Source organism: Nyctibius grandis, chromosome 7 (genome assembly GCF_013368605.1).
Source record: "Nyctibius grandis isolate bNycGra1 chromosome 7, bNycGra1.pri, whole genome shotgun sequence".
Taxonomy (NCBI): domain Eukaryota; kingdom Metazoa; phylum Chordata; class Aves; order Nyctibiiformes; family Nyctibiidae; genus Nyctibius; species Nyctibius grandis.
In genome coordinates this window covers 47,518,481-47,540,917 of record NC_090664.1, presented here as the reverse complement: position 1 = coordinate 47,540,917, position 22,437 = coordinate 47,518,481, and the positions used below count along the sequence as shown (strand labels likewise).

Genomic DNA, 22,437 nt, shown 5'->3' with positions numbered 1-22,437 from the left:
CTTTGTTTGGCACAGAGCTTTTCAAGCATACATTAGAGATAAGTCAGAGGAACGCTATCTGTGAGCATGGGTTATTCTTAAAGTGCTTTGCAAGTCTGAACATAAAAAAGTAAGATCCAAAGGATTTTTTTTTTTTTTAAGCCATATGATTTCTTGTGGGAAACCAAGCGGTACCTACAAATCCTTCCAGCGTCAGTTCCTGGGGGCTAGAGCTTACTCTGGGGTGCTGACAGGAGACCTCCTGGCACCCAGCAATCTGATTAGCCCTGAGTGATTGTGCCTTTGTTAGGAAAAGTAGCTCAAGCAAGCAACAGTTCCAGTTTTTTTGCCTGGTGTTGGGCTAAGCTACCTGGGGAGGTCCTGGTAAAACAGGCCCTCTTCAACTCACTTGGTCTCTTTAAGTGGGTTCACGGCACACTTGGAGGAGAGGCTGAGTGTGATATTCAGCCTCCCTCACCCTGAAAGATCCACAGCCATGTAGAAGTAAGCACATGTATTTAAGAAGATCATATCCATTCTTTTTCTCCCAAAACTGTTAATAGTGATGAAAACATATTGGCGAAAACACGGTCTTTTAAATTGGGAGAACACACAGCTGTTTTTCAGAGGAAAGCAGATTCTAATTCACAAATATTATCAGTAATATCACTGCCACTGAGAGCCTCTGCAGGCTGTACACCATATGTTTCTACAGTTTGTTGCAGAAAGTCAGCTTAATTTTTAAACATTATTATAACAAATATAAAAAAATCTAATTAAATAAAACATAGCAACAATTAGGCAACCCCCTTTTCATAAAACCTGGAGTATTTTTTCCATGTACAATCCTTGTAAGTGATGGCAATTTGCTCAAATACATAGAGGACAGGATTTCTTTGATACAACAATTTTTCTTTGTTTTGCTAAGTGCAGCTTTCCAAGGTATTGCTCTGGGAACAAACCTTTTGTCTAAAAAGGCAGTTTAATATAACATGGAATAAAATATGCTGGCTTGTTGCAAAAGAAGGAAAGAGGCATCTAAACCCTTTCTGGGAGATGCATGCAAAATTCTACACTAGAATTAGATGAAAACTAAGAAAAATTATCAAGAACAGTCTGACAGTTCCTAAATGGAATTTCACTTTGACTGCATTTATACCTCTTCTAATCTAATTGTCCACAACCACCATTTGAGCAAGGTATTGCTCATAAAGTGCTTCTGAAAGATGAATTTTGGGTCAATTCTCGTTTGTCAAGCATCAAGGCACCCTTGTGATATAAATGTAATTATAGTTGCTTTACAGATGAATGAGTGAAGGCACTAAAAGGGTGAGGGACTGGTCCAGGGGAATAGCATGGAGACGGGCACAGCCAGGTGTTCTGATTTCCTGATGCTCTGGCTAAGCGCTCAGCACTGGAACACTGCCTGTCTTTCATAATATGAAAGTTTGTTTCTAAACTTGTTTCCCTTACTGAAGAGTGACTTCATCCATAATGGAAAACTAAAGTGTATTTGCAGGACTGATATATCTGGGTCCCATATGGTGGACTGAAAATCTGATCAGCTTTATTTAGACAAGAAAGAAAGAAAAAAAAAAAAGTATCTTAATAAAACTATCTGCACCATCATTTAAAAAAAGAATCAAATCATAAATTTAATCTCCTGCAGTACTGCAGTCCAATCCATGCCTGCATTTCTAGAATACCCTCCAAATCTGCATCCCAGGGCATTTTGCGCTCATTAAGAGTTAATTAGCTTAGAGGCACATACAATTCCTAAAAGAATCATTTTAAAAATGCTAAATAGAACAAATAACTTTTAACTTTGGATTTAGAAATCCCCACAGCCAGAGCTTTCTTTACTTCATTTGGCAGTAGGTTCCAAAGCCAGAGAGCAAAGAGACTTACTGAAGGCAAAATAACGACATGACTTCAGATAACATTTAGGGTTGATAAGGAATTCGGCATTTGCTGATCTCAAGGAGTGACCTGGGACATTAAAGAACAGCAAATCCATTAAACTTGAAGCTTCTTAGCTAAAATAAGTCAGGCGAATATTTTTTGCCTTGAATCCATTGCCTAAAATGATGCCAGTGAAATTAACAGAAGCAATGGAGTGACACAGAATCATAGAATCACAGAATCATTTAAGTTGGAAAAGACCTTTAAGATCATCGAGTCCAACCATAAATCTAACAAACACTGCCAAGTCCACCACTAAACCATGTCCCTAAGCACCACGTCTACACGTCTTTTAAATACCTTCAGGGATGGTGACTCAACCACTTCCATACATGAATACATGTAGGATGCAGGAAAACCATAGTGTTTAATCTGAGAGATCATTTACAGGCTATCATATTGCCCTGAGTTTCCAAATGGATATTCCAAAGTACAATGGAAAGGAAGAAAAGGAGCAGTCTGTTTTTGCAGATGGAGAAAAATAAGAAGTCAAAAAGGCTCAACCCTGTAAGGGGTTTGATACCCTGAGGATTGATCCATGTATTGATCCAATAATCTGACCCTGAAAGCTCGCCCAGTGGCAGAGCTGGGTATGAGGTTTGTTTCCTGACCTATACCCATAAGTTACAAGAAGCGTCGCACAGTGCCTTCCCCTCTAGACACACACCAGAGCAGCTATTTGGCTTGACCCAGTCATGTGTACTGAAATCAGTGACAGCATTTCTGCCTATTTAGAGACTTTAGATTGCCTTTCAATGTTTCTATAAAACCAAAACTGGTTACAAACATACCTAATGCATACAGGACAGATCTGGTGGAGATAAGAGTTGGTACATCTACCCCTGGTCAATTTAGAACCAGAGTTTTCATTCCAGAGATTTTCTTTCTTTACTGTTAAACAATAATCCTACTAAAAGATACATATCCAGATGATCAGTCCTGATGGGATATAAACCAGAAAAATCCAACTACTGATGGCCATTGTGAGCCTGGTTGAACTTTTGGGATACAGGCTAGACTATGTTATCTGCCATCAGAAGTAACTTATAAAACCATACACAAAAGGAACCATTCTTTTGTTATTCTCTATTATCAAAACAATCTCAGAGAGAAGTTGTGTTTGGTGATACCACAGTTCCTACTGCCAGATATGACTGAAAATAAAAGTCTCCATCTGGAGTAAATACAAGAGCCAAATACATCTTGGCAGCTTCTGAACAACTATCAGATTGGTAGTGCCAAAAGGGAAAATTTCAGAAGAAGGGGGGAAAACAAGAGTAGAAACACTCCTTGTGAAAGAGAAATTCAGTGCAATTAATAGAGGTGTGTGCAATTGCACTGATCACATAATGGCAGAGAAATGTCAGCTTGAGGTAGGGGGTCAGGAGAGAAATCAAAAAGATACAGACTGTCAGAACTCTGAAAATTTATACCAAGGCATATGTGAGAATAAATGCTCAAATACCACTTAAGTGCTGGACCTAGGGGGGACTTATGTTTGAGTGTTAAATCTCCTTGGAAAACTCAGGTCTGATACAAAATGCCACAGAAGCCGGTGGAAGTATGCCTGACTCTAAAATGCTCCAGATAAGGCTCAACCAGCAAGGATGGGAGTTCAAGCATGGACAGGCAGGATGAGCTTGGCCATGCTGGGTTTGCCTGTGTGCTGGGAGGAAAAAACATGACTCTCCAGTAGAACCAACCTTCCAGGTGAGTTTCTTTCAGATCCCCTGCTTTGGTTCACTTGCTATGAAAATCTAACCTTTCATAGGTCCTCATTTAGATTTTTCTGTACAAACAATATTCGTCTCACAAATTTGAGACCAAAACTTTGCTTGGTCTTACTAATACAGTGAGTGACATGTGTAAGCCAAACAAGACTGCTCGACCCACAATGAGAGGCAAATCTGCTCTCAGTTGCACTCAGACCATGCACATTACCTAAATGCCTGCTGTCACTGGTGGAAGCAACAGTTACTTGTTCAGGTGCCTGGCAGAGGAAAGAAAACAGATAATGCAAAACTTTTCACTGAAAAAGACTGTGAGATCCTGCAGTACTTAATGAGCTATATTTTAACATACAAGGAGGCTGGAAAAATGAAAAATAGATGTCATTACTATTAAAACTGCACTGTGTTGTCTGAAGTATTCATTTGTCCTTGATTACCATATCAAATTACTTGTGCTATTCACAAAGGAAAATCAAACTTCAGATCATACCCTTACAGAACCAAAAACTTCTAATCATTTGTCAGCACTAATATTTCAAATGGTATAAATAATTAAATGTGTTCAAGTTTGCAATGGGAGTCTTCAGGGTAAAACTGACATTCAACAGGAGTAGTAAGGATATTAAAACCAATAGATTATAAAGGAAAAAGCCTTTAGTAAACATTTTCTATTGAAATCCTGTCTTAAGGTTTATAGGGTTGAAATATCAAAAAGGTTAGATTTGCATATGGATGGGAAAAAATATTCTGCTATACAGATATCAGCAAGGGCTCTCTTTCTCCTGTCTCCCAAGTACTTTATTTTCCAGAAAATTACTGACATTTGGGGAGTAAATGTTGAACACGATGAATGAGGATCGGGTTGAATTAAGTTCATAACTCCCTTCACAGATAAAAGGAGATGCACATCTGGTTCTTTTTACTGGCTGAGGGGGAACACACACTCGTTGACAGCAGGAGTTTGTATTTTTTCGTGCGGAGAACTCTCAGTGTCTGAACGCGAGGGGAGGAAAACACAGCACAGAGAATAACAATCCTGAACCACTGTTCCTGGTCAGGGTGTGTAGCAAATTGCTACACAACACAATTTTCCCCAGGCTTGTAAATAAGTTTGCTGTAGCTAGTTGGAGATTCATCGCTAAGTGATTGTACCCTCGAGCCAATGAATTAGTCAGGCTCTTCCCAGGTACTCCATCATCTTCAAGACGCAGCCTTGAGAAGAGAAATAGCCAAGGGTCATGGGCTGTCCTCCACCATCAGTCTTGTAGCAGCAATTTAACTCCTGTCACCAGGAACTCCCTCAGCATGGTGGAAAGGGCTGAATGAGGACCTAGAGGGATGGACGGGCAGGGGTGACCTGTGAAAGGGAGGAGGGCAGTGCGTCGCAGGCAGCAGGTTGCAGGCTGGGTTCATTCCTTACCCTGCTTCCTGGCAGCCTCGGTGCAAACCACTTGCTTCGCCATGAATCCCACTTCTCCAGAGGTAAAAGGGGACAATTTTTATCCACCTCTCAAGGGAATGGTGAAGCAAATGGCACTGATGGTGGTCAGAGTCTCCAAGCAGGGTCATGCAAGGACTTCTGCAGCCAGGCTGGAAGCTGCAGTCCGCAGCCCCTCATAACTCAGCCTTCCTTCAGCATGCACTGGCTTTTACAGAGTATTACTCAAAGAACAAGGCACTGCCAGGGAATTCATTGTGGTTCTTTCCTTGAGGTGTGCAGTAATTATTTCTCTCCAATCATAACTCCTACAGTATTGATCATTATGTCTGGTTTTGGCTTATCCCTCAGGGCCAGTGTATATAGGCTTTGTTTTACCTTAGATGGACGTGGTTTTATTTTGTCTGGCTATATGTTTTCATTTCAGCTGACCAAGTTCTTATATCCTGTGTACATCCTGATTCAGAGAGGTCTTCTCATTCATGCTTCTCAGAGGGGACTGAGCGCGTGCTGCACAGGCAGCAGCTGGGTACACATTCCCACACCGAGCTTCTAATGAAAACTCCAATAACAATAATGCACTTCTGACACCGAATATCCTCATGGTTTTCTTATCAAGACTGATGGGGAAGATCAACTGCTCCTATTGATTCAGTCAAAAGAATCCCTTTCACCAACCCCCCCATCTGTTCATAGTCCTATTACAAATGTTTTAGCTACATATGATGCTGAGCTACCATAATGAAATCCTTATTTCTGTAATCATCAAATGTCCTGAATTTGCTGCATTCATGAAGGCTCCTCAGTGGCTCGGCTGACCTCGGCTGACTTGGTTGACTCACCTGGACTGCACAATGGGCTCCTGGGCTCAGAGTGATTATTTGCTGGCTACTTCCCTCTCTTCTTCTCACCCTGGCTGGAGGCTGATTGCTCTGCTAATTTCCCAGGCCCCACAAAACATATTTGACTCCGCTCTGTTGCTTACATGATTAATGATCATTTACTAAATATCAGTACTGTGCCGGCTGCTGTATGAGGCAGACTTTGAAGATCATCCCTGTGTGGCAGACAAAAGAATGACCAAATGCCCCAAAAGACCCCAGAATGGGATTCAGAATAGAAAATTCCTTCTTCCACTCATTTATTTTTTGTTTTTCCCAGTAAATCTATGGCTTTGTGAAAATGACAGTCACACCCTGCCTTGAGGTTGGGAGGATACAGCATGCACGGAGGAATTAAGATGAAACAAAGGTGGAATGGGAGAGTTAGTTAAGATCCGTCTCTGGTGAATCTCAGTGCCTTTATGCCTGGGAGGTTTCCCAGTGACTTCTTTGGGTTTTAGATTAGACCCTGTTCTAATGAATGTGAGGTCTGCTAAAAACCATTTCATCATGCAGCGCTACAGGCTGGGGGAAGAGTGGTTAGAAAGCGGCCCGGCAGAAAGAGACCTGGGGGTGCTGATCAACAGCCGGCTAAACATGAGCCAGCAGTGTGCCCAGGTGGCCAAGAAGGCCAATGGCATCCTGGCCTCCATTAGGAATAGTGTAGCCAGCCGGTCTAGGGAAGTGATCGTCCCTCTGTACTCGGCACTGGTGAGGCTGCACCTTGAATACTGTGTCCAGTTCTGGGCCCCGCACTTCAAGAAAGATGTTGAGGCGTTGGAGCGAGTCCAGAGGAGGGCGACCAAGCTGGTGAAGGGTCTGGAGGGTCTGACCTATGAGGAATGGCTGAGGGAGCTGGGGTTGTTTAGCCTGGAGAAGAGGAGGCTCAGAGGTGACCTTATTGCCGTCTACAACTACCTGAAGGGAGGTTGTAGTGGAGTGGGAGTCAGCCTCTTCTCCCAGGCAACTAGCGATAGGACAAGAGGACATAGCCTCAAGCTTCACCAGGGGAGGTTCAGGTTGGACATTAGGAAGAATTTCTTCTCAGAAAGGGTTATTAGACATTGGAATGGGCTGCCCAGGGAGGTGGTGGAGTCACCATCTCTGGATGTGTTTAAGAAAAGACTGGACATGGCACTTAGTGCCATGGTCTAGTTGACATGGTGGTGTCAGGGCAATGGTTGGACTCGATGATCCCAGAGGTCTCTTCCAACCTGATTGATTCTGTGATTCTGTGATCAGATTTTGATGAATTGCTCATATATCCAGCACATACTCCAGCAATGATTAAAGGCTGCAGTAGGCTTCTCACTTGTGGCATTTCTTGAGGCGCTAAATGCAAGCTAAAAGTCCTTCACTGCATCTGAAACTTTTTTACCAGGGAACACAAAAGTCTCGCGGTAAACTTTGTTCTAAATCTCTCCAGTGAGATTTTCGGTCATGAATGGCAAAAGGTACTGTGCCAATGTTCGTAAAGTTTTTTCTTAAAATGTTGATTTTTTTTCACATAAATATCAAGTTTGGAATGGGTAAAAAAAACAACTGTTATTTGGCATTTGGAGAGGGGTGGACGAATTTAGAAACTGATAGCTATGATGTGAATTCTGCTACATTGAAAAAGCTTCTAAATTAGTACTTAAGTACTACTATGTGATCCTGTAAATGAGATTAGTTCATGTTAAATATCTCAAAAGAAATTTGTGGCAACAGTCAGAAGTACAAGGATCAAACAGGAATTTATTCTATGAAAAAAATTGGTCTGTTTTATCAATGTATCCCTTGTCTACAGGGCATCAATCAACTTTAATATAATATATCTTTTTATTTGTTTCAGAAACCCCTGGAGTGACTGAAAGAAAAAAGAACACATAAAATAAGCATACTATTGAAAAAGCAAATGCTGTCAAATCCAAATGCCCCAGCTCCTCCAAAAAGTACGGTTTTCTATTTAGTAGGAAAACATTTTCTATGTAGGTTTAATTAGAATCTTTAAACTCACATTAGTGTGTTAATGTTAGGATGCTAACAGATGAGTCCCTCTATTTGAGGTTGATTCATTGTTGTCTGCATTCATCTTGCTCTAAAAAGATGCTACCAACAAGTACCATTTCCATGAATTTAGAGGAAACAAGCTTTTCCACTGACATGAACAGTTGTTCCCTAAAGGAGACCATGCTCAGTTTCCTGCTTTGTTTCTTTTGCGTACAGCTCTGCATTTATCGCTCCGGCAATGAAGAATGTCCATACCAATTTTGCAGAATCATTCTTGAAGTCAATACTGCACCTGCTAACAAATGCCAGAAAGGAGGGATTGTTTGTTTGCCTTTTTTCTTTTCTTTTACTGATCCTTAACCCAAAAGCCTTCTTCCTACAGAGGTACACATAAGGTTGGCTGCAAGTGCTGAATAATTCAAAAAAACGAAGTAGTGTTCGCTTTGCAGCCTTGTGCCTGCGTTAGGACAAGCCTCAGGTGTCAAGCTGTTGTACACTACAGATATTAAATTAGCACGAATGGGTTTTCTTTAACTAGATAAAAGCTCTATAAAGCCACCGGTGCCCAGGAATGGCTAACTCTGTAAAAAGGCTTTTATGCTCTCTATAAAAACCTAGATTTTAGATTCATATTATGAGCCATCTCTCTTTAATAAAATCAATGCTTTATCTGAGAAATGGTCTTTCAGTTTTCTGTTTCCTCACTTTATCTTTCTTAGGTGCATTAAAACGAATATCCTTTGGAAACTAATGGTGGCAAACCCCACATCACATACAACACCCTTGGCTGTCCAAGGTACTCTCTCTTCCCAAAGGCTAACCAGTTAGCAGCTTTTGGGTAAATGTTCAAAGCAGGGAGAGAACAGTGCTTGCTCAAATCCCTTGAGCATCACTTTGAAAATCTACGCCTGTGTGTTTATGGTTCTCATCAAGGAGCTGCGCTATTAAGAGCCTTCCCCATCACACATATGCTTTGTTAGATAAAGCAGGGTGCAGGCAATGTCCAAAACAAATTTAATCTATTCTGAACTGCTGATCCCAGCGAGGCACTGCACAATTCAGCTTTCTGAATCACTGCAGAGCAAGGCGTACAATACACTGTGTGGCAATTACGATATAGACATCGGAATTTTTCCTTTCTTGTTGTTAAAGATCTTGCTGTCATTTGCTGTAATGATTCTCGAAATCCGGCTGTAACCTTGCTAACAACCTTTCCCTTGGCTGGGAGGGGTGGTAAGACAATCTGCATTTCATGTTACCTCACCCTTCTTTGGGCTTCTCCTCAAATGTGTAATTAGCAGGGACAGTTCTCATCATCTGCAGTGGCTTTGTGCCAGGAGAGGCAGAACCGTGATTTCTGCTGAACCCCGATTACCACTCAGGCACCCCAAAGAGCCATTTGGGATTGGTGTGTGCCTGGAGCCAGGGCTAAAACCAGTCCCTTCCTGACTTACTGTCCCTCACTGGACAAACACAAGTAATTAACATAACATTGATGAAATTAAGAGAGAGTTTCACTGTTTTATATCTGCTGAGAACACGAATCTGAAGCTAAAAATTCAGCATTACTTTTAGCCAGTGCTCCAAAAACGAAATATCAAATCCTCATCAACCTCCCCTCCATCTCCAGCCAAGAAACTCCTAAACAACTGTCCACACCTGGAACCTGGGAATGGTCTTTTTAAACCCTGTGACAACCCTTGGGCAAAACCTGTTGCCTCATCAGACTTGTCTTTAAGCAAGCGCCCAGAGAAGGACTGAGCGTGAGGCTGGGAGACTGTGGATTGGCACTGAGTGGGCTGCCCTCCACAGGGTGACCTTCCCTTGGGACCATACCCGTGAGAGTGGTGGAGAGGATCTGCCCGCAGATGAGTGTGATGTTACACTTTTATTTACAGCTTTTATTTACAGCTCAGATTTCTTACTGCAAATAAAATCTTTAAGAAAACTTCCTCATCATGGGAGAGTTGCTTTAAGTGATTTATTCACTGTGGGAAATAAAAGGAGAGCTTCTTGGGAAAAAAAAGACAAAGAATAAAAGGATAAACTCAGTAATTAAATTAAAAATCAATTATTTCTATTTATTTAACTATTTACATAGAAATCTCAAAGAAGTTTACCTACAAATTGACCATACCCTAAAAAATTCTTGTCAGATAGGTAAAAATATTTATTTCTATATAATTGATGATTCAATTGAGAAACAACCAGCTTTAATATTTTACTCATGTAAGTCAGTGTCAAAGACAAGAAATAGAATGTGCAATCTTCCCTTACAGCAATAAAAAAGGCATAACACAAATATGAATAAATTTCTTTTATCAGCACACCATACCTCTGGAAGGATACCTCTAAGGATCTCTAAGGTGTCTGACATTCTACATCTGGACTCCTGTGTACAGCCATGGGGTAAGAAAGAACCTCCCAAAATTTGAACAGCAATTCCAGAGAGAAAAGAGGAATAACCAGTTTCATACCCACCTCTCGGAATATATAAAACTGTGTCACCAATTTGTGTTTTTAAGGTAATCGCTGGATGTGAGCTCCCTTGCCAAGATGCACATAACGTAATGGGCACTCCAGTAAATTACAGCCAGCATGTTTCTCTCTCCTCTCTGCTCACAGGGCTCCTCGGCAAGGAGAAGCTGGCACACAAGCCTTGCGCTACTCTTTTCAGCCTACAAAACTGTTCTGCCAAAACCTGGGGGTGTTGTAGCACACAAGGGCTACACAAAATTCTTGGACTCAAGGGCTGACTAATATGGAAATCAAGGTAAAACATGCTGCTTGGAGTCCCTGAAAATGACAAAAACAAAAAAGCAGAGGCTTGCAAAGCTGTCTGCCATTGCACCTTTGTCTTCCTCTCTTTCTTCATCCCTTCTCCTGCTGTGATTATGTGTTTAACCATTTCCCCCACCCTTTTTGTCGAGTGAATCTGTGCTTAGCCTCACAGCAGCATTGTCTAGGTGGTCTGGAAACCCAGACAAACTATTATACAAATCGAAGTCTGTCCAGTTTCTGATAACACCAAAACTAATTTATTTTTTGTTTATACTCCACTACCTTTGACAAAGCTTCCTCTAGAGATTTATATCTCCGTCCTTACTGCCTTCCAAATGTTTGTCAATTTTTTTGTTTTGCAACCGACAAAAGAAAAAAACAAACATCTGACATCAACCTTGGAAAAGGTACTGAGTGCAGAAGTTTTTTTTCAGACGTGATAAAATCTTGCCTAAAACCATGTCCAACCTTTTCGGTAGAAAGTCCAGATGGCTTTGCAGCCTGTACAACAGACTTTATTCACTGATGCTTCTCTAAGTGTCAGCAGGGTGTTGTCTTCCAGAACTAGTAAATGTGCAATGAAAGGCAGCTTGGAGGGGAGAAATAAACACAAACAAAAAACCCCCTCACTTAAATCCCCCTGCCTCCCCCCCAAAAATCCAATTAATCGGAGAATTTCTACATGCATCTGACTGAAAATTCCCCCCCGGGTGGAGAAAGGCTTTGCAAACAACTGGAGGCGTAACGGATGGGGTAGCAGTTCAGGCGGCTCCAGGCTGAGCAGTGATTTACGCACTCGCTGCTGACTCTAGGTCGCCCTCGCCTGCACTGCAAATATGTCAACTACAGGATCAGGACCCCTCCCAAGTCTGTGTATAGGCTTCAAACTGCAGCATCTCGTAGCATTGTTTTCACTACAGTCAAATTATTACAAAGAAGAGTCTGACAGGCAGGCAGGGAGGGGGTGGGTGACGGCTCAGGGATCTGGGCTGAGTTTCTGCCCCTGTGCCTGGATGCCCTGCAGCCTGACGCCAGGCCTGCCATCAGCCCCTGCCTCACTTTCCACTCCATAGAAAGGGAACATTTTGGTGAAGCCATGGGTGTGACTTTTGATATAAGTGGGGGTCAAAGTACTGTTTAACTTCAATTTACGGCCAAGCTTACCACGGGATTAGCACTGTCCTGCTCACTCCTCCACGCTGCATAGCACCCAGCTTTAGACCTGGGCAATATGGGAAGGCAAGCAGTAAAACAGCCATGTTATGGCCAGCAGCGGTCCTGCGGCCGTGCCGAGCCCTGATAGCAGATGTATCCTGCATTCAGTAACATGAGCACGGAGGGCATCTGCCTGGTCTACGCCAGGAGAAAAACCGCCCACTCTTGGTACCACTTCTGAGTCCTCTAAGGGAATCAGGAAAAGTAAAAAGTTCCAACCAATATAAAGCTCATGCAGATATTGTCATTTTAACCACCATCCATGTTATACTGGTGGCAGTGGTTAATGGTGCAGCCAACTCATTAGTATTCCCAATTCTGTTATAATTGTGTAGCCTTACAGTTGGCAGCACTCTTGCTCTGCATCTGGGCAGAGTTTATCCCAACATGGGTGTACTACAGGACCAGAGAGCCTTGGTACGACTGCAAGGCAAATGATAAGTGATAGAAACGGCGGGGGGGGAGAATTCTCAGAAGAGAGGAAAAAAAAAAGAAAAGGACAAAAAAAAGAAAAGAAAAGAAATAGAAAATAAAAAAGAGAAAAGAAAAAAAGAAAAGGAAAAACAAAAAGAAACCTGGTGCACACAAAGTCCTTCCAGCACGTCTCCGGTTTTGTTTCTCGTTGACACACTACTCTCATTTTGAGTTGACAGCTGTGGTCCAGCCTTTGTCAGGTAATTAATCTGGATAGTTCATTTTCACAGGTGAGTAGCAGGTTGGCAAAGACTCCTCTAGCAGTGGTTTTTGCTTTTTTTTTCGTTTTCGAGCAGCACGGGCATGAAAACACGCGTGTGTGTGCGCGTGTGTGTGAACATCTGCACACAACACACTCTCAGACCTGGACAGGCATTTGTTCCTTCCTCACTGCAGGGCTACACGCTGCAAGTAGATGCTGTGCTTTGGAGGGTGAGTGGAAGGAAACCTCAGACAGGAATTTAAAAGCATCAGACTTGCTCTCATTGATTACAACTGGCAAAACATAAAAACTGCCAAGTTACCTTCCCAAGGTTGAGCACCGCTGGTCTGACCCACACAACAACTTCTGTGTCTGTTTAGAAATGAAACTGATTTAAAAAAAGAAAAAGAGAAGGGGAGAGAGAGAAAGAACTCGGTGGGGAAACAGGGGGGTGATCTACTGCATTTTAACATTTGGTTAGTTGTGAAATAATGCAATAATAATAATAATAATATTTTGACCATACAGTGGTGACAGCTAAAATGAGCACATTTTTTCTTTCGTGATGCAGACAGTGCTCTGCAAGGTCACTGAGCGGGGAAATGTGATTCTATGGTTCTTGTGTCAAAGTGCCAAAACACCCTTTCACTGAAGCTGTATGCCTTCAAGCCACCCCTCAGCTCCACAGAGCCACTTTCTTCTGTTTGATGGTTTCTCGCCACTTCCATACTGTGCCCCAAGATATCTATCTTGACAAATGGCTGGGTAACACATGGCTGGGCAACACAATTGCACCTCAGTCTCTGTCCTCCACAGCCAACACAGGCTTTCTTTATTTCTTCTTCCGTATATTCCTTCTTCCTTATATTTCTTCTTCCTTCTTCTTATAATCCAGTATGTTCTTAAAACCTAATCTGCATATTAGTCTGCTTTGTCTGTGTCCTGGGGTACCTGACCCCTCTGTTTCCATGGGCAATCAATAGATGGTTCAATTCAGTTTGTGCTGTGAAATGATGCAATGTTGTGTCATACATTTTTGTCTCCTTGACTAATAATACTAAAATGTACTTCGGGTCAAACAGCATGGTGAGCTGTAACATCCCTCTGTCGAGGATAACAAGCTTTAGTCCCTAGGGGCAGGGTGCCCTTGTGGAAAGCAGTGCAGTGGCCCCTATGAAGCTGGCTATGCCGGGACGGGCTGTGTTAGGAGAGGTGGATTTAGGAAACTAAGCACTCTTCACCTTTTCTTGAATATTTGGGGTTGTTATTTCTAGGTGAACATTTCAGTAACTACCCTCATTTCCAGTGGTCAGCCCATGGAGTCATGTGAGACCCCTGAGTGATGGCCATATTCTGGCTGTCTCTTCCCATAAGAGACTATTTCTCTCCCCTGAGAAACAGGGAGCCCAGATCTACTGGCTCTCAGCAGCAGATTACATCAGTTGTCTGTCCCTTCAGTTTCAGTGCTGTAGTAATAGTGAATAGGTACCAGCAGAAAGTGATCAGAATAAAGTGATGTCTTTACACCAGAAAATGGAACAAAATCCCCTCTCCTAAATCCCATTTAGCTCTATAGTCATCACATTGCCATGCTTTTGTAGTGAAATGCTCAGATCCTATTGAAACGTCCTAGATATTAATTTTCACTGCCAATAACAGGAGTCCTGTGCACTTAACATTGACCTTGGAACACAGTAAAAGTATGTTTCAGCAGCTAATGAAATTATCACAGACCCTGCGACCTGGAAAACAAACAGAATAAGAAAGTCTTACCCTTGCTGGCTAAAATGATGTGGTACAGCTGTATTTTGTCACATACTTTTTATATATATATATGCATATGTCATGCCAAATTGTAGATTGCCATTTTATATATATTAAGGTGGTTAAGGAGGCTTTTTTTACTTGACATTTTCAACTCATCTTAACAACTGTTTTGCTAGAATCTATGCCATGTGTCATGTATTTTATGGTTTCTTTAGTACATACAGGGTTTAACTGCTGGAAGACTGACACTCACTAGCTTCTAACAGGGATGTAGCGTTGTTGCCCTTTTTTTCTCTATCCAAGCTTTAACATCTCAGGCTTTACTACTTTTATTTTTTCCTTAATATTTTTGTGCAGATAGAACTAAAAAAACCCACAGAACAAACTCTCATCAAAGAGGCAGAAAAATGTCTTTCAAGGCAAGGATGATGGGAAACCTCTCAAGGTACAAAACTGGGAGACACTTGAGGGACCTTATTGTCATTGCAAAATGCATTGTCATACTACATAGAAGGACAAAACCTGAGCTTTCCTTGGGTTTTTAAGTATCAAACTTGCATAGGTAGGTGGTTGAAGGCCTTTGAAGAGCTCAGTCTCTTTGCAGGCCCAAACTAGATGTAAGACTGTCCTTTTATGTTATGTGATGCCAAGGACGTAAGTTTCTAATGCTTTTTGGTACAGACATGACAGACCTGGTCAGAAGTTGCAATCATTTTGTTGAAGCAGCTATCGAATCCCCATGCCTCAGTTTCTCTACTTGCATTTATCTGTCTGCAGTACCTCATGGATCACTTCTCTCGTGGCCTCAGTATGTAAATCTGTGTGGCAAAGCAAAGCATTGCCATCACGGTGTTGGCATGTCAGCAACACGGGACAGCTCATCCGCATCAAAGAGACAAAATGAACACTTATTTCCTTTACAGGTGAAATTCAGCTCTAAAACCAGTCGTTCAACGCGTTCAACACCAATGGGACATGACACCGCAAAGCCATCCTTCCACCTGTGCCCTCCTGTATTTAAAAAAAAAAAATGGGCTAAGGTGATAATTTTGCCTTCTCGATTGCTCTGTCAGGAAGGTGGAGGAGTGTGTGGGCTGTCACACCTCGCAGGAGGGAAGACAACCACTTTCCACCGTGTGGCTCCAGCAGCAGTTACCTGCTTTGTGTACTGACTGATAGCAAATCAACAGCCACGAGCTCTCCAGGGAGGTACACAGCTGTCCCACCAGAAGGATACAGCAGACATCAACTTGTACATCACTGGTCAGAGGCAGACCCTGGGAAACAGTGTTTGGGCATGAGCCTCCATCACAGCCAGCAACATCAGTGTCATTAAGGACTACTTGTTTTACGGAGAAAGTGGCCTACTTGGGCTTAGGGACACCAAGGGATGATTCTGTTTCTGGTTCAGTACCTGGCAAGAGTGAAATGCTTTTGCAGCTTGCATCAGCTTCACAGGTATTCTACATAATGCAGAATAAGGGAGAAGGAGCCCCCTTAGCTGGTGGTCTTATTCTTCCCCAGGAAGGTCGAGGATCCAGGAGCATTCATACCACAAACATTTCTAAATATCTCTGAAGAGGTTAGCAAAATCCCTTAAAGGGAGCATGATGCATTCTACTTTGAGAATTTTAGTTTAGAAAGCCTCAAATGTAAAACCCAGCTCAAAAGGCATGGACTAGTACAAAAAGAAGAAGAAAAAAGAAATAATTATTAATGGCTGGCTGTCCTGGTTTGGCTCAAACCAGGCCAAATAGCCTTAGAGAACCCAAGGTCACTGCTTACGAGTAAAGAGCCGAAGGGGGTTGTACCTGCAGGGAGGAGTGGACGGGGCAGGTGACCCAGGATTGACCAGCAAGGTATTCCATCCCATACATGTCATTCTCACTTTCCTGTTTATCACTAACCCACTGCCTCCTGGAGGTGGGGCCCAGGAGGGAGGGGCCCTCCTGTCTCCCACTGCTTGGTACCAGCTTTGCCAAATCTCCAGTTAAAAGCCTGCAGGTGTGATGGCAGTGGGGCTTTTGCATTTTCCCCTCTGCCCGTGCTGGGTGGAGGTACTGCATTTTCCCCTCTGCCCATGCTGGGGGGAGCAACTCTGCCTGAGGAGGATTTCCAAGCTCTTGATCTTGGTTTTGTACATATTTGTATATATTTGGTTATTTCTATTATTATTGTTATTATATTCTTTTTCATTATTATAGTTTATTAAAACTGTTTTAACTTTCCAACCCATAAGTCTCTCTCCCTTTTCCCTTTCCCTTTCCCTTCGGGAGGGGGGGGGGGGAGGGTTAACAGAGAGCATCTGCCACCTGGTTAATAGCTGGCCCAGCTTTAAACCGTGACAGATTTATTGGCGCCCAACGTGGGGCTCGAGAGAAGCTCCAACAGGTTGCTCTGATAAGTTGAATCCTGGCTCTGGTGGGAGGAGACCCAGAGAGCTCAGCTGAGAGAATATCAGATTTCTTCCTTTGAGATTTACGAGGGGTTGGAAAGTTAAAACAGATAGTGAAGATGGTGATGTCATTTTTGAATGCTGTGTTATCTCATCTTTTTATGGAGTTTCTTTCACAATTGAGTATTGCAATGATGCCTTACCTGCCGTGGGCACTGTGTTATTGCTTGCTTCTTATGAATGTTTACATGCAGTTTAGCAGTGGGCGCTGGTCGAAATGTATTGTTTTGGTATGGGGTTTGATACTGATTTATGCTGTGATAAACTGGGCAGTTAATATTCCGATCTCTTATCTCTATGACACAATGATGGGCAGCTTTAATCGCGAATCAGTAGCAGCAACTTCATCTGCACGCTCCAGGCGCCCTTTAGCTGATTCTGTTAATGATTACACTTCCAGTTTTACTTTGGGAAATAGTACCTTCTCCTTTTCTGCCAAGCTGATTCCACTAGATTTTGCGAAATTAGGATGGTGCTGTCTAGGTGGCATGTTTTTATTTTTGGTTGTCCTGAATGTGTTTCTGATGTGGGATAAGATTAAATATCGGTGCAGGGACAGTTGTAGGTGTTATGCAGCCACCTCAGATCCTACAGTGTGTACGGCTGCTACAGCCACTAAACCCACTGAAACCTCGGCAGCCTGTACCACAGCTGCTACACCCCCCAAGATGGCCACTGCAGCTACTCAGACTCTCAGCACTCCCAAGACAGCCACTGCATCTACTCAGACTCCAGCATCTATCGAATCTCTACCAATTGCTCCTGTAACCAGGAAGAAATACCAAAAGAAATCAGCTCGTGAAGAGAAGGATGATGACTCAGAGCCTTCTAAGACAGAGCCATCATATGACCCAGGTGAGGGCCCTTCTCAGGCAGAGTTAGGGCCTGACACAGATGGGGGTTTCCTCGATCGTCCTTTTAAAGCAGACCCATCACAGAAGAAAGGTCCTTCTAAAGCAGAACTATCACAAGAGGAGGACTCGGACGTAGAGATAACCTACCACTCCTTATCCCTGAAGGACCTGAGAAATATAAGGAAAGACTTCAGCCGTTATGACGGTGAACCTATTATTACTTGGCTGCTCCGATGCTGGGATAATGGGGCAGACAGCATGCAATTAGATGGCAGAGAAGCCAGACAGTTGGGATCCCTGTCCAGAGATGGTGGTATTGATAAGGCGCTTGCAAGAAAGTCAAACACTGTCAGTCTCTGGAGGCGACTCTTGTCAGCTGTAAAGAGCAGGTATCCCTATAAAGATGATGTTATGAGTCACCTAAGCAAATGGACCACTATAGAAAAAGGTATTAACTACCTTAGAGAACTGGCTGTGCAAGAGATCATTTATAGACACCCACGGGACATTGTAGATCCTGTAGATCCTGATGAAGTGGAATGCAACCGATCCATGTTCCGGAAGGTTGTGAAGAATGCTCCACCGACATATACCCATACATTGTCAATATTAGTATGGGGAGAAGATGATATGGCACATTCTACCGTGGGCAAAATGGCTAACTGTATGCGACAGTATGAAGATAGTATTTCTTCCCCACTGCAGACACGCATCTCGGCTGTGGAAAAACTGACTAAGGAGAACAAGGACTCATTTAAACAACTGTCAGACAAACTGTCCAAGATCGAGAATAAACTTGACTCTCTACCTACACAGGCGCGCGTTGCAGCTGTTAAGAGAAAACGTTCTCCTACAGGACCAACTAACAAAAAGGAAACACAAGCCTTCTTAGGTGTTGTGGGTTTCTGGAGAATGCATATTCCAGATTACAGCCAGATTGTACGCCCTCTTTATCAAGTGACCAGAAAGAAGAATGATTTTCAGTGGGGCCCTGAACAACGACAGGCTTTTGAACAGATTAAACAAGAGATTGTGCATGCAGTAGCCCTTGGACCAGTCCGTACGGGACAAGATGTTAAAAATGTGCTCTACACCTCAGCTGGGGACAATGGTCCTACCTGGAGCCTCTGGCAGAAAGTGCCCGGGGAGACTCGAGGTCGACCCCTAGGATTTTGGAGTCGAGGATACAAGGGCTCCGAGGCCAATTACACTCCAACTGAAAAAGAGATACTGGCAGCATATGAAGGAGTTAGAGCTGCTTCAGAGGTAATTGGTACTGAAGCACAACTTCTCCTAGCACCTCGACTACCAGTACTAGGCTGGATGTTCAAGGGTAAGGTTCCCACTACCCATCATGCAACTGATGCGACGTGGAGTAAATGGATTGCATTAATTACGCAGAGGGCTCGAATAGGAAACCCTAATCGCCCAGGAATCTTAGAAGTGATCATGGACTGGCCAGAAGGCAAAGACTTCGGAATGCCACCAGAAAAGGAGGTGACACGTGCTGAAGAAGCCCCACCATATAATGAACTACCAGAGGATGAGAAGCAGTATGCCCTGTTCACCGATGGATCCTGCCGTCTTGTAGGAAAGCATCGGAAGTGGAAAGCTGCTGTATGGAGTCCTATACGACGAGTCACAGAAGCCACAGAAGGACAAGGTGAATCAAGTCAATTTGCAGAGGTAAAAGCCATCCAGCTGGCTTTAGACATTGCTAAACGAGAAAAGTGGCCAAGGCTGTATCTTTATACTGACTCATGGATGGTGGTAAATGCCTTGTGGGGGTGGTTAAAGCAGTGGAAGCAAAGCAACTGGCAGCGCAAAGGGAAACCTATTTGGGCTGCTAAATTGTGGCAAGATATTGCTGCTCGGCTAGAGAAACTAGTCGTGAAGGCACGTCATGTAGATGCTCACGTACCTAAAAGTCGGGCAACTGAGGAACATCGAAACAACCAACAAGCGGATCAAGCTGCTAAAGTGTTCCAAATAGATTTGGACTGGGAACACAAAGGTGAACTATTTTTAGCTCGGTGGGCTCATGACACTTCAGGTCATCAAGGGAGAGATGCAACATACAGATGGGCTCGTGACCGAGGGGTGGACTTAACCATGGACTCTATTGCACAGGTTATCCATGATTGTGAAACATGCGCCGCAATTAAGCAAGCCAAACGGTTAAAACCTTTGTGGTATGGGGGACGGTGGTTGAAATATAAATATGGGGAGGCCTGGCAAATTGACTATATCACACTCCCTCAAACCCGCCAGGGTAAACGCTATGTGCTTACCATGGTGGAGGCGACCACCGGATGGTTGGAAACATACTCTGTGCCCCATGCCACTGCCCGGAACACTATTCTGGGCCTCGAAAAGCAAATCTTGTGGCGACATGGCACGCCAGAGAGAATTGAGTCGGACAATGGGACTCATTTCAAAAACAGTCTCACAGACAACTGGGCCAAAGAGCATGGCATTGAATGGGTATATCACATCCCCTATCATGCACCAGCCTCTGGGAAAATTGAACGGTATAATGGGCTGTTAAAAACTACCCTGAAAGCAATGGGGGGTGGAACCTTTAAAAACTGGGATAAACATCTGGCACAAGCTACCTGGTTAGTTAACACCAGGGGATCTATCAATCGAGCTGGCCCTGCTCAGTCAGACCTTCTACATACAGTAGAAGGAGATAAAGTCCCTGTGGTGCATGAAAGGAATCTATTGGGAAAAACTGTCTGGATTCTTCCTGTAATGGGCAAAGGTAAACCCATTCGTGGGATTGCTTTTGCTCAGGGACCTGGATGTACTTGGTGGGTGATGTTGCAAGATGGTGAAGTCCGATGTGTCCCTGAAGGTGATCTGATTATGGGTGAGACTACTTAAGCCTGAACTGTATGTTGTTGTTGCATAAGTGTCTTTCAGGTTAAGACAGTGTTGATGAGACCGGAATTAGCTTCATCAAGTGGCGTCCAGTAACCTCCTCGAGTCTGACATCTTTAACCTGCAACCCGTGGGCACGAACCATGACGAAAGAGAGACTGCTAGCCAGAGAGACTGCTGAGAGACTGCTAGCCAGATGGAAACCCACAATCCTGAACCAAATGAACTTGATGGACTTTTCGCATAAAGATGAATCATAGACTAGTGATATGTATATATATATTTGAAAATGAAAAGGTACTGGTGATCTGAGTATGACATGAATGGTATGGAATAAGGGGTGGAATGTCCTGGTTTGGCTCAAACCAGGCCAAATAGCCTTAGAGAACCCAAGGTCACTGCTTACGAGTAAAGAGCCGAAGGGGGTTGTACCTGCAGGGAGGAGTGGACGGGGCAGGTGACCCAGGATTGACCAGCAAGGTATTCCATCCCATACATGTCATTCTCACTTTCCTGTTTATCACTAACCCACTGCCTCCTGGAGGTGGGGCCCAGGAGGGAGGGGCCCTCCTGTCTCCCACTGCTTGGTACCAGCTTTGCCAAATCTCCAGTTAAAAGCCTGCAGGTGTGATGGCAGTGGGGCTTTTGCATTTTCCCCTCTGCCCGTGCTGGGTGGAGGTACTGCATTTTCCCCTCTGCCCATGCTGGGGGGAGCAACTCTGCCTGAGGAGGATTTCCAAGCTCTTGATCTTGGTTTTGTACATATTTGTATATATTTGGTTATTTCTATTATTATTGTTATTATATTCTTTTTCATTATTATAGTTTATTAAAACTGTTTTAACTTTCCAACCCATAAGTCTCTCTCCCTTTTCCCTTTCCCTTTCCCTTCGGGAGGGGGGGGGGGAGGGTTAACAGAGAGCATCTGCCACCTGGTTAATAGCTGGCCCAGCTTTAAACCGTGACACTGGCACATATTTCTGCCAGTTTTGGCAAAGGAACCACAGCTGCTGAGGTCCTCAGTTAGTAAGAACAGGATGAGCTACATTCATTTCCATGTGGAAATGGACATGGCTGAGACTGCCATCCAATATGTTTTCTTTTTAGTGGTAAAGCACTTCAAAAAAACAACTTCTAAATCCACCATCAACGATAATTTTAGAAAAGCTTTTGCTTTTCGTTTTCCCCCCACAAAGCCTCCCTGCCACACTGTAGTTGTGTTACATATGGAAAGAATTCAGAATCTGAGCCAAACCTTGGAGAAATCCATAGAAACATTTAGCTTTGCTTGAGAAGGTTTTGGTTTGGACTTCCTGTGTCTTCAAAAGTGGAATATTTCTTCTATTTCATGAGTGGAACTTTTATGCAAAGCTTTTAAAAAATTTGCTCGGGTGTTTAATTTCAGTCTACATCTGTAGAAATTTGGAATAGCTAATGGCTATCAGTGATGCCTACCAACACATTTTTTTCAGGCCCACTGGCATTGATGTATAACCATAGCATGTCTTTTGCTAACCAGTACTATTTCTAAAAATCTCAATGACTAAAAATCAGTCACTCAGAACTTACTGCAGGGGATTGCAAATAGCAGCTCTCAATTACACAGTGAAGACAGACTATAAACCACTGTATGAAACAAGGGATGAGGTATTGAAACAGACTCACTCAATAGGAAAAAGACTTTACAAATGTTTCTTGCAAAAAAAGCGAGAGAAGATGACAGCAAATAGTCCTTGTCCCTCGCCTTTCTTCCCAGATTTCTTCACTTTCTCACGCACTACTTGCGTGTTTACTCTTTTACTGCTGTGTATTTTACAGAAATTG

At 43.2% G+C, this 22,437-nt stretch overlaps 1 protein-coding gene across 1 annotated transcript in view; it reads right to left on the bottom strand.

Annotated features, from left to right (window-relative positions):
• Positions 1 to 22,437, bottom strand: part of ADARB2 (adenosine deaminase RNA specific B2 (inactive)) — a 119,527-nt gene that overhangs the window by 63,809 nt on the left and 33,281 nt on the right. The gene's annotated exons all lie outside the window — the stretch shown is intronic.